This window comes from Sorex fumeus, unplaced genomic scaffold (genome assembly GCF_029834395.1).
Source record: "Sorex fumeus unplaced genomic scaffold, SorFum_2.1 ptg000033l, whole genome shotgun sequence".
Lineage (NCBI taxonomy): Eukaryota > Metazoa > Chordata > Mammalia > Eulipotyphla > Soricidae > Sorex > Sorex fumeus.
In genome coordinates this window covers 21,225,137-21,241,523 of record NW_026606090.1, presented here as the reverse complement: position 1 = coordinate 21,241,523, position 16,387 = coordinate 21,225,137, and the positions used below count along the sequence as shown (strand labels likewise).

Sequence of the window (16,387 nt, the reverse complement as noted above, 5' to 3'; positions counted from 1 at the left end):
TGCACGCGGCTGACCCGGGTTCGATTCCCAGCATCCCATATGGTCCCCTGAGCACCGCCAGGAGTAACTCCTGAGTGCAGAGCCAGGAGTAACCCCTGTGCATTGCCAGCTGTGACCCCCCCAAAAAAATAATAATAATAAAAATAATGTGGAGGGGCCTGAGAGATAGTACAGCAGGTAGGGCACTTGCCTTGCAGGTGGCGACCCCCTACAGTCCGTCTCCCCCCTCCACCCCGGAAGTGATCCCAGAGAGCAGAGCTAATAGCAAACCCTGGGCACTGCCGGAGGTGGCCCCAAACCAAACACCAAACAAGAGCCCAACAAAATTATATGGAGAAAATACTAGTTAATAGGGTTAGGGGGTAAAGCTAACCTGGCAGGGTTAGGATGTAAACCTTTCTGAATTCATTCATTTTCTTGGGGGTGGCATATCCATGATGCTCAGGGGCTACTCCTGGCTCTGTGCTCAGAAATGGCTCCTGGCGGTGCTCGGCGAGTCCAACCAAGGGTCAGCTGGATGTAAGTCCTGTACTGTCTCTCAACCCAGGGAAAAGTGAATTCCCGCCCTTCCCTGAAGCACCGTGAAGCCATTGCTTAACCTTTCTTAGCCTCAGGTTCCCACTTGTCAGAGAGAAACAAATACTCGCACAGGTAGTTATAAGGCTCAAACGGGCAGTAGGTGAAAGTGACGGTTTCTCTCTAAAGTACTAATCGGCTTCTCTCTAAAGTACTAATCGAGTGTAGGAAATTACAAGGCGCGTGCTTTGAGTCACTCCTTGTTAGCAGCACCCAGTACATCTCGGCAGCTGGGGACGAGAGGAAAAGAACGTCCCACTTCTACAAATTTGCCACTATCCATCCATCCATCCTCAAACCTAGACTCTAGACTTAATTGTGCCATTAAGGGCTCCCAGCCCCTCGAAACAGACAACTGAAATGTGGCTGACAAGAGCTGAAGTATGCTAGAAGTGAAAAATATACTGGTGTTGGGGCTGGAGAGATAGCACAGCGGGTAGGGCATTTGCCTTGCACGCAGCCAACCCGGGTTCGATTCCCAGCATCCCATATGGTCCCCTGAGCACCGCCAGGAGTAACTCCTGAGTGCAGAGCCAGGAGTAACCCCTGTGCATTGCCAGGAGTGACCCAAAAAGCAAAATAAAAATAAAAAATATACTGGTGTTATAAAACAGGATATTTAAAAAATAGAACATAGCTCAATTAAATTCTTATGTTGATTGCTCAAATACTGATACTGTGTTTGAGCAACGTCTTAAAATCCAAACACACGTATGAATTACGGAAAATTTCCCTTCTGTCGCCGCTGCAGCCGTGGCTCCCAGGAAGCGAAGGCTCTGGGTAGCTCATGCTCTATTTCAATGAGATGACACAGCTCGGCAAGCTCCCGGCCCGAGTTTCTCCTTTGCCCTTCGCTCATGTCTACCGATTCAAGAGCTCTACGGTCGAGTCCCACCAAAACAGGCTGAGTCCTCTACAAGTCTCCCAAACCCTCTAGCCGAGGATCTCATTCCCCGGAATTTCCAAAGCGGTCTCCAAAGTCCCCCCCCTTCCCCCTCCTTCATGTGCGCTATTTTCATCTTGCTACATTTGTTACTATGTTTCCCTTTCTCTTCTCTCTCCTCCCCAAGAACAGGACCCTCCTCTGACTTCTGTTAGCATCCTCAGCACCTAACACCTGTCAGGTGGATGCGGACACATTTGTTAATTAGATGAGCTTGTGAATGAAAAGAAAGGCCGACGGAAAAGAAAGAAATTCAACAGAAAAGAGGTTGAGAAAGCAAGAGTCAAGTTCACTTGATTAGTTTGCCAAACTCGACTCCCACGCATTCCAACGGGGACATTTTCTAAACACCTCGGAGTCCTCAAAAGTAAGGAAACAACAGCAAAACATTAATGCAACAGCTTCTTCACAGAAATGGTCATTTCCCCAGAAGAGCATTCTTTACTCACTTTTCAGAGTGGCTGAGCCAGGCTGCCGACAGCTGCTAGGGTTGGGCACATGCTCTGCTCACAGAAGAGCGAGGTCCCATCCCTGGCTTCACCTGGGACCCTGAGCACCACCTGGAGTGACCCCAAGAGTCCAGAGTGTTAACTGGCTCGTACCCCCTAACAAGCAAACTGACAGACAGAATGGCGCGGCGGCAAGTACTTAAAAACACTGGAGGAGGGCCAGAAGAGATAGTCCGAGTGGCAAGGCACCTGGCTTCAGTCCCGGTCACCCCGCAATGCCCCCCCAAGCCCCACCAGGAGTGATCCCTGAGCACAGAGCCAGGATTAAGCCCCAAGAACCACTGGGTGTGGATCCCCCAAAAAGGTTGGGGGCAAAAAGTTAAGCCGCTCAGTCTACGAAACATTAGCTGTTTTCTTTTCCTTTTTTTTTTTTTTTAAAGTTTCTGTAAGAAGAAAAAAAAAATTCTGGGCTCAGAGATACAGCCCAGGGGGTGAGGTATCTGCCTTGGCATAGCTGACACTAGTCTAATCCCTGGTACCCTGCGTGGTCATCTGAGCACAGAACAAGGGGTGGGCCTCAAGCACAAAAGAAATAAAAACAAAGAAATGAGTCTCTCGTCCTTGGGAGTGACGCATATTAAGAAATTATTTGGGTTGCGGGTGGCGGGAGGGATATTGGGATCATTGGTGGTGGAGAATGGGCACTGGTAGAGGGATGGGTACTCGATCATTGTATAACTGAAATGCAAGCACAAAAGTTTGTAAATCTGTAATTGTACCCCACGGTGATTCAGTAATAAAATTTTTTAAAATTTTAATTTAATTTTTTGTTTTTTGGGTCACACCCAGCTATGATCCTGGCTTTGCACTCAGGAATCACTCCTGGAGGTCCTTAGGGGACCATATGGGATGCTGGGAATCGAACCTGGGTCAGCCGCGTGCAAGGCAAACGCCCTACCCGCTATGCTATTGTTCCAGCTCCTAAAAAAAAATTTTTTTTAAAAAAGAAATTATTGTTAGTATAAAGAAAAACCCAAGACTTCTCTTTGTAGCCCGGGAAGCTCAGTGGAAGGCAGGACGGACAAGCGGAGCTCCCAGGTCCCCGGAATGGTTCACTTCCCAGAAGCTATGTCTTCGGGGTGGGCAGGAGGCCCAAACAGAGCTGCTTTAATTGGTAGTGGTCGTGTGGAGGAAACTTCTGGTTTAAGGAAGATGCATCCTTGGGGGAAGAGCAAACACCCCAGCCCAAGCTTGGCATTTAATCCCTTCTGGAAACACCAACTCTTCTCTAAGGCTCTCCAGCTGGACTCCCAACAGTCAGACAGAGAGCTTGGGAAGACAAATGCAAGACAAAGTTCCCAAGAGAAAATGAAATTCATCTTAAGAGCTACGAAGGCTTTACAGAATAAGACTTGGAATCGATTCTGGGGCCTTTTCCACCCGCAGCAACAGTTTCAAACTTTCCTACGAAGCTCTTAACTCACAGCCATTTTGACAAAAGATTAAGAAATGGAGGCCAGAAGGGAACACGGAGAGAAGCTGGCCGCTACAGTCCTCAGCTCACAGGAGCCAATCTATTTTAGGAATCTTGTTTTAGGTGAACTGCTAAAGCAAAAAGCACACAACTGAAAGCAAAAAAACTGATGACTGGGACGGAGAGACAGCTCACCCGTCTGGGCATGTGCAGAGCACCTCTGGCTCTCTTCAACCTCAGAGCACTGTGCCAGGAGTAGCCCCTAGAGCACTGCTGAGTGTGGCCCAAACCAAGGACAACAAAAGAACTCATGACTTTTCCTCGGTGTGCATTGGGTGAGAGTCCATCTGCCTCGTCTCCCTGACCTCTGGAATTCACCAGGAATAAAGTGAGCTAGCCCAGATCAGGGTTCCCTGGCCCTGGGTGCTCCACCTGCTACCCAGTGGGGGCTGAGGGCACCTTCTCTGAGCCAGAGGCCAAGGGACAGGGCCTCCCAAGGCTCTGGGTCAGAGGGGCCCAGTCACCCCGCGGCAGTGAGTCCAGGGGCTTGACCTCCCTGCCGCCAGCCAGCCATCACTCCTACACTGCAAGGAGCTGGTCACTGACTATCCCCGCAGGTCCCCAAGGACCCCAGCACTCCTTCTGGGGTCTTCTGCAGCACCACTTTGAAGCGCCCCCCTCCCCCCCCAACCAAATGGGGCAGATATGTAAACAAGTCATTAGGGAGACAGGCCAGCCAGCAGCTCTCCCTAGGTCACTAGGAGAGATGACCCAGACTCCGGGGTAATTAGGCAGACCCAGCCACGTCCCAGGGGCCCAGCTTTTCAACAAGCTCCAAGAGGAAACAGGGGCTCGGGCCAAGGGGGAAAATGGCCACTTTCTGCTCTACACACAGTGCCAAAGCTAGAGGTTCTACAACTCAGCCGGTTTTCCGAAAAAAGCGCTGGTCCGAAGGTGCAAAGGGCAGGGCCCATCTGCGGAGGAAACGAGTCGCCTTAATTACCATGTCTAGAGAAAGTGCGATTTCATTACAGCCTCGAAACGACCGCCCAAAGGAGGAAACCAGAGAAGTGTTTTCAATTTGAAAGAAGCCTGGAAAAGTCCGGGCGAGAGCAAGCCGAGTCTCCCCCGCGCCGAGCCTGGAAAAGTCCGGGCCGCGTCCCGAACCCCCGCGCCCAGCCAGACCTGCGGCCGCGCCCGGCGGGGTTCGAGGGCGACGCTTGGGCCACCCGCGGTTCCGACCTCGCCCCGCTCCCCTCGCGCGCCTCGCCTCGCCTCGCCTCGCCCGGGCCCGGGAATTGCGCACCCGCGGGGCGGGAGAAGGATGTGAGCAATGCGGCTGCGGTGTGCCCGCCGAGGGCCAAACGGAACCAGATGCGGCGGCACATCTGGAAAAGAAAGGGGGCCGCGGGGAACCCGGGGGAGAAAGACACCGCAGAAATGTTTTAATGGGCTAATGGCTTCTGGGCCCAGGAAAAAAGCAGCCCGCGTCAGCCCCCTCTCCCCAACTCCCCAACGGCACCCTCGGCGCTCCCAGCGCGCAGCGGGTTCCTGCCCGCGCCCGCCCGCTCCATCCCCCGCCCCACGCCGCGGGCGCGGGTCCGGCCGATCGGCCGCACCGCCGGACGACCAGCCTCGTCCCTGCCCCCACCCCGCGGCCCGGACGGGCCCCCTCCGACCCCCAAACTTCCCACCTTCCCGGGCACCAAGGGGGGCCCCCGCCGCGCGCGCTCTCGGGACCGGGAATTCCTTTCTCCGCGCCGCTCTCCGGCACAGTGGGCCGCCGGGTGACGACACCTTCTCCAGCCTCCTGCGGGAGGAGCGCAGCCAGCCCGCCGCCCCGCCGGGCCGCACTCCCACCCACGCGACCCGCGGGCGGAACGCAGCCCGCACACACGCGGGGGCACGCGTGCACGGGGGCACACATGCACGGGGACATGCGCGCGGGGGACACACACGCGCACGGGGACACGCGCGCAGGGGACACACACACACACACGCACGCACGGACACCCGCGCACGGGAACAGGCACCCACGGGGACACGCACGCACGGGGACACACTCACACGGGGACACACACACGCACACGCACGCTGCCCCGCGGCCCGGCCGGCCCCTCCCGGACTCCCCGCCGCGCTCCCGGCGCGACTCCGCGGAAAAGTTGGGCGTCGGGCCGCGCGCGGGGCAGGGGCGCGGGGCGCCGCGGGCCAGACAAAGGGGGGCGCGGGGCGGCTCTTACCTCGGGGGCGCCGCGCTCCCGCCGGGGCCCGGGCCCGGCTCCGGCCCGTCCCCGCCGCGCGCGGGCGCGAACAATGGAGCGGGAGCGGGGGCCCCGGAGGCGGCGCGCGGGTGGGCGCGGGACCCCGCGGCCGTGTCGCCTCAGGCGTCCCGCCGCGCCCGCCCCAGGGCCCGCGCCTGGGTGGCCGCCGCCGTGCGCTGCGCGGGCTCCCGCCGAGTCCCGCTCCCGCCGACGCCGCCGCAGCAGTGGGCAGGGGCCGGGAGGGTCCGCTCGCCCGCGCCCGCCTGGCCCCACCCCCGCCCCGCCCCCGCCGCTGCCTGCTGGGCCTTGTAGTCCCGGGCCGCGGCCCCCGAGCCGAGGGGCAGCAGCCCTGGCTCGGCCGGCCTCCGCCGGGACCTGGGGTGCGCAGACGGGGAGCGGAGACGGGCTTCGGGGAGGCCGCGCGGGCCCCCGGCCTGGACTCTGACCCGGGTCCCGGGGAAGCGCTCCGCTGCCTCTCCGCGGCTCTGCACCGGGGATGGGTGGAAGGACGTAGTTAACACTCCATCAATAGCAAGCGGGGTTTATGCAGGAGAAGGTGGACCACCTCCCTCTTCCCCCCACTACCCCCGAGCACTTTCCTTCCCTCTGGTCTTTTCCCATCACAGAACTTAGGTCTCGTGGCCGGCGGGAAGTTGGACCCTCTACACGGGGCGTGCAATGCCTGGCCTCTCGAAGTTTCCGCCTTGCGAAGGACGCATAGAAGCGGAGTTGGTGGTGGAGACTGGGGGCCGTGGTGCTGGGTTCGAACCAGAATCCTCCCACAGTGTGCTCCGGAGTGCTGGAGTGGCAGGGAGCTGAAGGAAAAGGAGCCGGCTGCTCAGATGGAGGCAACCACGGTTAGTGGTTCCCTAGTGGAATGGGCTTGAATCCTGTGGGCAACTTTCCCAACGGACAGTGTTGGCCTGCTCAGACCGTCCCAGGAAGAAGCAGAGTCTAATTTCCTAAAGCTATGAAAAAGGGCTGGAAGGTGGGATGTTTATGCCACACGAGATGGGAAGTGCTCCGCGCCCCCTCCCCCCTGTACTTATCAACAGATTGATTTGGGGCAAGTCACTGATCTGAAGAAAATTAAAACTTGTTTATTATTCCCCCCAGATGCTTGGGACTCCCTCGCTAGGTTTTCATAAGGATCAATGAAAATAACAGGGATCTCTGGAGATAACTCAAGCGTATGTGAATCCCGAGTGGGCCCAGTAACGTCTCCATTGGAGACTTTGTTGTTACTGTGTTTGGCATATCCAATACTCTCGGTAGCTTGCCGGGCTCTCCGAGAGGGGCGGAGGAATCGAACTCGGGTCGGCCATGTTGGCCGCTTGTAAGGTGAACGCCCTACCCGCTGTGCTATCGCCCTACCTGCTGTGCTATCGCTGTGAATCCCTGAATCCAGACCTGGGAGCCCCAATTCCTCTCTTTCTTTTGGGGCCACATCTGGCAGGGCTCAGGGGTTACTCCGCCTCTGTGCTCTGAGGCCACCTGTAGCACTGTTCAGAAGACCGGATAGGGTGCCAGGGATCAAACTGGGACTGGCTATGTGCAAGGCAAACATGCTACCTGCTGTACTGGCTACCCTGCTCAGACCCAAGTTCTCCTTCATTTTAAATAACCATAAAATACCCCCCACCCCCACACACACACTTTTAGGAAAGCCAAATCCATACCACTCCCTATCAGAGAGGCCTGTCTTGCTAATCCCCTGGAGTCCTCACTGGCCTTCTGGAGTGACCCTTAGCCTCACTCTGAGTTATCTTTTAAAAACTCCAACAGGCTCTGAGACTGTTCAAGGACAAGGAGCCCTTCTAGATGTCTGTCCTGGCTGCAAACCCATCCTTGTTGTGGATGAACTTGATGAAGGCACAGAAAGAAACCCATCAGACCAGGGATCTGGTAGAAGGCAGGCTGGGGAACCCAGATGACCGATCATATCCAGCTAAAACTTCCCCCATTTGCCTCTAAAAGAGACCTACCACTCTTCCTCTCTGCAAGTCTTCAAAAAAAGGAGTTTCGTCTTTTCACATTTTTTATTGCTTGAGATTTTGTAGTTTTCAATCCTGTTAATAATGGTTTCTCATGCCCATAATTCCAGCACCATACCATCACCAACCCTCCCCGAACCCCCTCCCACCTCCAAACAGGGAGTTTAAGTGAAGCCCTCTTTTCACTCCTTTTGGGTCCATTTTAGGCTTCTCCCCAACCCCCAGACACGTTAAAGCATGTGTCCTTAATGTAAATAAATCCAGTGCTTTTTTTGGGGGGGGGGGGTTGAGGAGATGTCCAAATGAAGACAGTGGCCCGCCCTCCCTGGGGCCCATTTTCAGGGAACCGGCCCAAGACAAGGGGATGAGGAAGGTGAGAAAAGCCAGAGTGAAGAAGACCCCCCCCCCTGCAGCCCGCAGACGTGACTCGTGAATAATTGAGCACTGGCCGCTTCCACTCTCCCCGAGGCGGCTTCCTCCCGCGCCTCACCTCCCCCTTCCTCTGAGCTAGGGCGGCCCAGCCCTGGAGGGAGCACATCCCCAGGACGGGGCGCTGGAGGGAGCACATCCCCAGGACGGAGCGCTGGAGGGAGCACATCCCCAGGACGGGGCGCTGGAGGGAGCACATCCCAAGGACGGGGCGCGGGAGGGAGCACATCCCCAGGACGGGGCGCGGGAGGGAGCACATCCCCAGGACGGGGCGCGGGAGGGAGCACATCCCCAGGACGGGGCCGGGAGGGAGCACATCGCCTAGGACCGCCCGAGCGGCTCCAGGCAACCGGGGCGGCCGCCAGCTCTGCCCGCCTCGGTCCTGCTCCGACGCCTCCTGGCACCTTGCCTCGCCACACAGAAATGTAATCTTCCCTCCGAGATAACAAAGAGCTGGGAGGGTCAGGGAGGATTTGTCGGCCCCTTGCCCTGCCAGCTAGATGTCTGAGGGGAGACAAAGGCCCTCACGCTCCGGGACCAGATAACCAGTTGGGGGCCTGTTGCCTCCCGTCTGTGGGAGGAGGGGACGGCGCTGAATGGAGAGAGGGAAACGGAGCTCTCCCCAAGTCCCGGCGGCTCTTTGTTTGGGAACACTGCAGAAAACCCCTGCCTCTCCCCAGCTCCTTGTGTCTTTGGGCTTCTTCCACGAGCAGGGCGAGCAGGGCGAGCAGGGCGCGCCCCCTCTCTCCTCCTCCTCCTCCTCCTCCTCCTCCTCCTCCTCCTCCTCCTCCTCCTCCTCCTCCTCCTCCTCCTCCTCCTCCTCCTCCTCCGCCCACCCCGGCTTCTTGGCTGCCTTGGAGTTGAGTGATTTTTGGGGACTGAGCAGTTCCCACCAGCAAAGAGCACCCCCGCCAGGCCGGGTCAGCGCTGCAGAGTTAACACCTCCCTGCCAGTGTGCGTGTGTGTATGTGTGTGCATGTGTGCGTGCGTGCGTGTGTGCACGGGTATGTGTGTGCGTGCGTGTGTGCACGTGTATGTGTGTGTGTGTTGGGGGGCGTGCAGCAGTGACACTGAGGCGAGGTGGGACCTTGCAGCTGCTTTAGAGGCTCTGGGAGCAAAGCTGAGGCTCAGGCACCCGGCTGACAGAGGGGGTTCGGCAGGGGAGCGGCTGGGGCTGGGTCTTTCTGGCACGGCTGGTCTGGCGCTGCTGTTCACAGGTCCCTGGGAGCAGGTGGGAGGCCCGACCTTTTGCCCCAGGCCCCGGAGTTAGGGAACAGCAGCTAGTTACCATCTGGCTGCCATTTGGCGACCCCTGGCTGTTCTGTGCAGGGCTTTAGCGTAGGGGTGGGGTGGGTTGGAGGGCTGCATTTGGCCTGGGGTTTTGTCAATAACATTTTACTCTCGGACCAACTGGGAGTGGGCAGGAGTGGCTCGGAGTCTGGCTCTGCTGCAGTATTCATTCGCTCTGTGTGTGTGTGTGTGTGTGTGTGTGTGCGCGCGCGCGGGGGGGGGGGGGGGGACAGCATGTTGGATCTGAGGACAGCAGGGCTGGGCCTGGGGGACTGGGGACACCAAAGTCATACAGCAGGGACACCTGTGTAGCACCTGGAGAGGAGAGCTAGGAAGGACGACACTCGGGGAAGTGACACAGCTCTGGGCTCAGCCCTACAGAACTATGGTTCTGTAGCTCTGTCTAACTTGGTCACATCTCTGCCTGTGTGATCTTAGGCAAGTCACTTCACTCTGTAGAGCTATGGCGATAACAGGGCACCTGTTTTGGTTTCGGGGGCTGGGGGGCCGGGCTCCCAAACAGGCTCAGGGGGCAATATTTGCCAATATTTGGCCAACCAGGCCAGCAGTTCAGTGCCGGGACCCAAGGTGACAGTACTGTTTGGGCTCCACAGTGCTGGGGGCCACCAGGGCCACCGCAGAGATATTCAGCAGGCCAACATGGCAGATCTTTGAAAGGACCAAATGAGCCAGATAACACGAGTTCATATGTTGTATGTGTCCTTAGCCGTGGATTGTTGTTAGAGTAGAGCCTCTCTGGGAGGCTGTTTCTCACACATCCATGTGAATGATGCAACTATCTACCCACCACCACCCGGCCTGACCATACTCTGTCGCCTAAGACCAGCCACAGAAAAGGCTGCGATTTTCCACTATGTCTCTCTCTTCCTTGAAGCACCTTTCGGAGATGGGTTTTATCACGAAGCCAGCAGAAAGCCAGAACCTTGCACAGGTGAGGGGCAGATGAGCCTTCCAACACCCAAGTGGATGCCTGGTCTTGGTTTCATACTCTTTCTAGAATGCTCTGCACTGCAAAACAGCTGGCCTTTGGGGCTCTCCCCTTTCTCTGCTCCCAACTTACACACCCTCCTAGTGAAAGATTCTTCTGGTGACTGAGAGCTAGTACAACCGATAGGCTCTTGTCTGCATGCTCTGACCCAATTGGACCTGGTTAGATCCCTGGCACCACACATGGTCCCACAATTGCTGCCAAGAATGATCCCTGAGCACAGAGCCAGGTGCATATGCACACACACAGACACACACACAGACACACACACAGTCACAGACACACAAAGACATAGACACAGACACACAGACACACACACACACACACACACACACACACACACACACACACACAGAGGAACCAGGCTAAGGCACTGCACTGCTGCCTGGGAGATGGAAGGTGGCCTGGAGGCAAGGGATCCACGAACTATTTGCATTTCTGAGGATTCCCAGCAGTGGAAAAAGGACTCCTTAGGCTTTTGCCTTGCCTGGGGACAAAGATCAAAGTCTTAGAGTTAGACTGGGATACAGGAGGATTCAACTTTGAAGTGGATTCCATCCAACGATATGCTAACAAGGTTGCTGATGACTTTGGCAGGGTTGTTAAGATAGAGGGATAGGTGTTGTCAAAGAGGAAGAGAACTTAAAATAGCACTCTGAGGCAGAAGAGATAGTACCATCCACAACATTCTGTGTAGGTCCCTGAGCACCACCAGGAATGATTCCTGAGTGCAGAGCCAGGAGTAACCCCTGAGCATTGCTAGGTGATGCCCCCAGACAAAAAAAAAAAAATAATAACAGCTCTCAGGTTAAAAAAAAAGAGACATACACAGCATTGTTGGTGAGGATGTGGGAAAATGAGCACCCAGACCTGACCTTGGTGGCAGTGCTGATCAAAGGCAGTCTTTGGGGGGCCATTTGATAATGTTTATCAGCATACAGTAGATGCATACTTAATGTACTTGGAAGAATCCAATGATTCTTCTAAGAGTTTAGTATGCAGATATTTTTGTATATATATAGAAAGATTTATGGAGGGGGAAAAGTGAGAAGTTTTATACTCTCTCACCCTAGTCCTGATCCTGTACTACTTTTATAATCTACACAACAACCATATTAATGGCGTATTCAACCAAAGCAAGCGTTCACTGATTGATAAGCATTTATCTTTATTTTGTCTGGCTTTGGCTTTGGAGACGCACCTGGCAGTGCGCGAGCATTACTCATGCTCAAAAATCCCCCCCCCTGGAAGGACACCCTGGAAGGATCCTGTGGGGTGCGGGTAATGGAACCCTGTCAGCCACGAAGCAAGCACCTTACCCCTGTTCTATCTCTCTGGTCCCCAATACTTTATCTTTAGGCAAGGGACAAGATCTTGAAGAAATGCCCTGCCAGGTCCAGGCACATCTGGGCAGCGTCTCAGTGGCCACTCTCAGCCTTCACAGGATTCCCTGGCCCTCGCATACTACCACCAGCTGGCAGGACGGGCCCTTGCCGGACAGAAAGACTGAGTGAAAACTGACCATCAGGAGGCACACATGATGACACTGTGGCCCCAGGGAGACTTCCAGGTACCTCATCTTCCCCAGGTCTGTTTCTCTACGTGCCAGCTAGTGCAGGGGCCCTGCTTAGGCCCCTGTTGGCAGCCTGCCCCAGTAGAAGCTGAGTCTTCTCCCACAGTGCCCTGGGGCCTCTTGGCTGCTGATGGGGTCTGCCAGCATTTCTTTTTCCTTTTTCTTTTTTTTTCTTTTTGGGTCACACCCGGCGATGCACAGGGGTTACTCCTGGGTCTGCACTCAGAAATTACTCCTGGCAGTGCTCAGGGGACCATATAGGATGCTGGGAATCGAACCCTGGTTGGCCGTGTGCAAGCAAACGCCCTACCTGCTGTGCTATCAATTCAGCCCCTCTGCAGGCATTTCTTTTCTGGGTCATCTAGGGAGATTTTTCTTTCTTAATTAATTAAAAACATTATTATTATTATTATTATTAATTTATTGTTTTATTTTGTTTGTGATGCTCAGGGGCTATTACTACTCCTCCTCCTGGCTCTATCACTCCCAGTGGTGCTTGGGGACCATATGGGATGCTGGGGATCCAACCTGGGCCGGCCACATGTAAGACAAGCACCCCGTCTGCTATATTATAGCTTCAGCCCCAACTAGGGAGATTTTCTTTCTTGAAAAAATATCTGAATGGGTATTAGGTCTTCGATTCCTCTGCCCCTCTCGGAGAGCCTGGCAAACTACCAAGAGTATTCAATATGCCAAACACAGTAACAAGAAGTCTCACAATGGAGACATTACTGGGCCCGCTCGAGCAAATTGATGAACAACAGGAGGACAGGCTATATATCTTCATATTCCAGGAAGTTTCTTGCAAAGACTAAATAGTTACTGATACTTCACCTTGTGTTCACTGGTGACCTCTGACAGGTTTCTGAAGGTGAACTTCTTTTCTAAGTATGTTTAGAAAAATGCGAGCAGTGCTCTTAGAGTCGATTACTTAAGGCTTAGAAAGATGCCTTCTTTCTGGGTCGTGATAGCTAATATGTAATGAACACTTCCCCCGAGCAGATAACTCACTAAGCACTTTAACCCGCTGTTTCGTTAAGCCTCACAACAATGAGGTAGATATGACTGTTAGTCCTCATGTCACAGGTGAGGAAACTGAAGCTTTGAAAAGCAAAACAGAGCCACAAGTGGTTAGGAAAGAAAAGGCGACTGCAAACCCAGACAGTCAGAATGGAGACTGGGATCGCTGGCCGTTCCACCAGGAAAAGAGGCCTCGCTCAGCATCTGGAGAAAGGACTTTTTGGGGGCTGGAGAGATAGCACAGCGGGTAGGGCGTTTGCCTTGCACGCGGCCAACCCAGGTTCGATTCTCAGCAGCCCATACGGTCCCCTGAGCACCACCAGGAGTGATTCCTGAGTGCAGAACCAGGAGTAACCCCTGAGCATTGCTGGCTGTGACCCCCCCCTCCAAAAAAAAAGAAAAAAAAAAGGACTTTAAAACTTCCATACACAAAACGACAACAAAGCCTCAACTACACTAACCTGTAAGTTTAAATGTACATTTTCAGAACTCGTTGCTGGCCTGCTGTAATCGTCGGCTCCGTTTTCCTAAAGGGGCTCTGTCTTATGAGTGTGTGTGTGTGTGCTGGTGTGTGTGTTTGGGGGGGGGGGGTGGGATGGTAGAAAAACAGCTGCTATCTGACCCCAGCGGGCCCACGGCTCAGTGTCACTTAGAAGTGTCACTGGGCCTCAGCCCCACTCTGGCTGCTCCAGTTCAACTGGTCTCGCCGGAGGTGTTGCTCGGAAATTAGCAGTTCATGCCAACGCAGGGGCTAGTGAAGACGCGGAAGGCGTTTGTAAAGAGACTCAGCCAGTCGGCGAAGAAACTGTATTTTCAGTAACCATATCTCTGTTATGAGTAGGCCCACAGAGAGTTGAGATGGAATGAATCTTTCCAATCAAATGCGCTTTCTGCTAGGTATGCGTCCAGCTTATTTTTCAGTTTCATCTTTTTCCATTAACCCCTTACCCCACCCAGCCTTGTCCACTCATGATCCCCTCTCCTTTAGTCTTGCGACGTTTGGAGCAGAGGTACAGAGGGCAGGAGCAGCGTTCCTATTAGAGAGAGGTGTGGCCTTTCGCTTCGCTGCCAGCTTAGCTGTACCAGAGACTTTATTTGGCTGTAGTGTTTCCTTGCTGCTATAAAAGTTCCCAGAAGCAGCCCCCTCACCCCCTCCCAGGAGTATGATGTCAGTCACTAGCTGCCCAAATTAAGCTGTGCTTATGACTCTAAGCCAAAGTTTTACGTATTTTTCAGTTTTCAGTGGTGTCAGGGATTAAGCCCAGGACTTCACACATGTCAAGCGATTACTCTACACTAAGCCATATCCTTGGTCCCAAAGCAAAGTTTTAAAGACAGTCAACATTTCTTCTACTCTCTCTCTCTTTCCCTCTCTTTTTCTCTTTCTTCCTTTCTCTCTCTTTCATTTTTTTATTCCTTCCTTTCTCTCTTTCTCCTCCTCCAACATCTCCTTTTTTCCTTTCTCCTCCTCCTCCTCCTCCTCCTTTTCCACCTTCTCCTTCTTTTCTCCTTTTTCTCCTACTTCACTTTCTCCCATTCTCTTTCTTTCTCCTTCTCTTTCTTCTCCTCCACCTTCTCCTTCTTTTCTCCTTTTTCTCCTTCTCCTTCTTCTCCTTCACCATCATCAATCATCATTGTTGTCATGCTCAGGGCTTACTCCTTTTTTCCATTAATTTTTTTAAACACATTTCTGGTTTACTGAGTGGGCACACAACCAACCATCTCTCATACTCTCAATTTCCTCTGTTGGTACCTCTCAAAGCTGTGCATACAGGTAAAGGTGTCCTCACCCTGTGAGAAGGTCATCAGTGGCATCAAACCGAGGGCAGTAGCCCCTGCTTTGGCAAACATCAGAAGGACTGGTTAAAATGCTCTTGCCTGCTATGGTGGCATCGCTGGAGGTGACAGTGGTGTCTCTAGGGCGAATCTGAATGTGGCTGTATCCCCACCTCCGTTTACCCCCAAGAGGCCAAACACTCTCCACAGCAGACCGTCCCCCCACCCCCACCCCCCGCCCCAGCACAGCCTGTGCACTGCTGGGCTGGAGCTGAAGGAATCAACCCTGTGAGCAGAAAGAGAGACGTTCACTCGCCACGAGTGAGTCTTTGTCTTTCTTCAGCCACATCACTGTCTTCCTCCAGGATCATTCAGGTGGGATGGACGCAGTGCCTGGTATCAGAGTCAAGGCAGTGCTAGCATGGCAAGTGCCCACCTGATCTACTGTCCCTCTGTCCTCTGTCCTGCACTCGCCTACCTGTACCATGTCTTTGGCCCAGTATCCTGAAATGCCTCTTCTCACAGCACAGTTTCAGAAAGGCACATACTAAAACAAATCAAACGTGATTGAGACAAAGGGCAGAAGAAGGCAAGCAGTCAGGACAGACGGTATGGCGCTGGATAGCTCAGTGGGTAAGGCGCCTGTCTTGCCTGTGGCTGACTGGGTTTTGATCCCTGGTACCCCCATGTTGTCCTCAGAACACTACCAAGAGAAATACCTGAGTGCAGAGCAGGAAGGAAGGCCTGAGGACAGCGGGTATAGCAAAAACCAGCGAGCAAGCAAAAAGGAGCATGAACCAGCCTGGAGACTTCCAGATTCTCTGCTCACTGACCCCTGCTTCTCTGCCCTCTGCTCTCCTTTTTTTTTTTTTGTGCCGATGACTTATGGAGTGTCCTGAAACGAAACTTATGCAGTGTTCTCTTGGTGCTCACCCTCCCCTTCCTGCAGGGAGGCGACTGTCCTTCCTTCAGAAGCCCCTTCCCACTCCTCCACTGTTCCACCTTCTCTAAGGAGCCCGCTGGGGGACTGGGGCCCTCAGGGTTTCCTGGCCCCCTCTCCTCTCCCCCAGAGTCCCTGCTCCCTATTCATCACATCCTTATTCATCCCTGCCCTCCCCACCACTGAGGGCAGCCGGTGGCAAAAAGCCTGTCAGGACACGATCCAAGTGTGACCTTCTGCCCAGGGTGGAGTGGGACACTAAGGGCCCCTTTCGCTCTTTCACTGCCAATAAGAAAGGGCAAGTAGCAGGCAGATGCACGCGCATTGCTCAGTTTCCAGCTTAGCCCGCCAGGACTCTTCCTGAAGGGTAGGAGGAGGGAGGGAGTGAGGGAGGGGAGAGAGGGGGGAGGGGAAAGAGATAGAGAGAGACTAAGAGAGAGATACAGAGAGAGAGACACGAGAGACAGACTGGGTGGGGGGAGACAGAGAGACAGAGACGGAGGGAGAACAGTGAGAGAGACACACAGAGAGAGTCTCTCTCATGCCTGCGGAACCCTAAAATAACTTGGGGGAATGGGAGCCCTGACAATGAACTTGCATTCAGGTGCCTTTTGTTTTCAATCACGAAGTGCTGACTCCCCCACACTCTCTGG

At 54.5% G+C, this 16,387-nt stretch overlaps 1 protein-coding gene across 2 annotated transcripts in view; it reads right to left on the bottom strand.

The window, feature by feature from the left end:
* FGFR1 (fibroblast growth factor receptor 1) overlaps window positions 1–5,922 on the bottom strand; it is a 48,785-nt gene extending 42,863 nt beyond the window's left edge. For both annotated transcript variants that reach the window (XM_056116775.1, XM_056116776.1), the window contains exon 1: window positions 5,683–5,922. The gene's annotated coding sequence lies outside the window, so the exon portion shown is untranslated. The remainder of the gene's footprint in view (window positions 1–5,682) is intronic.
* Between the last annotated feature and the right edge of the window lie 10,465 nt (window positions 5,923–16,387).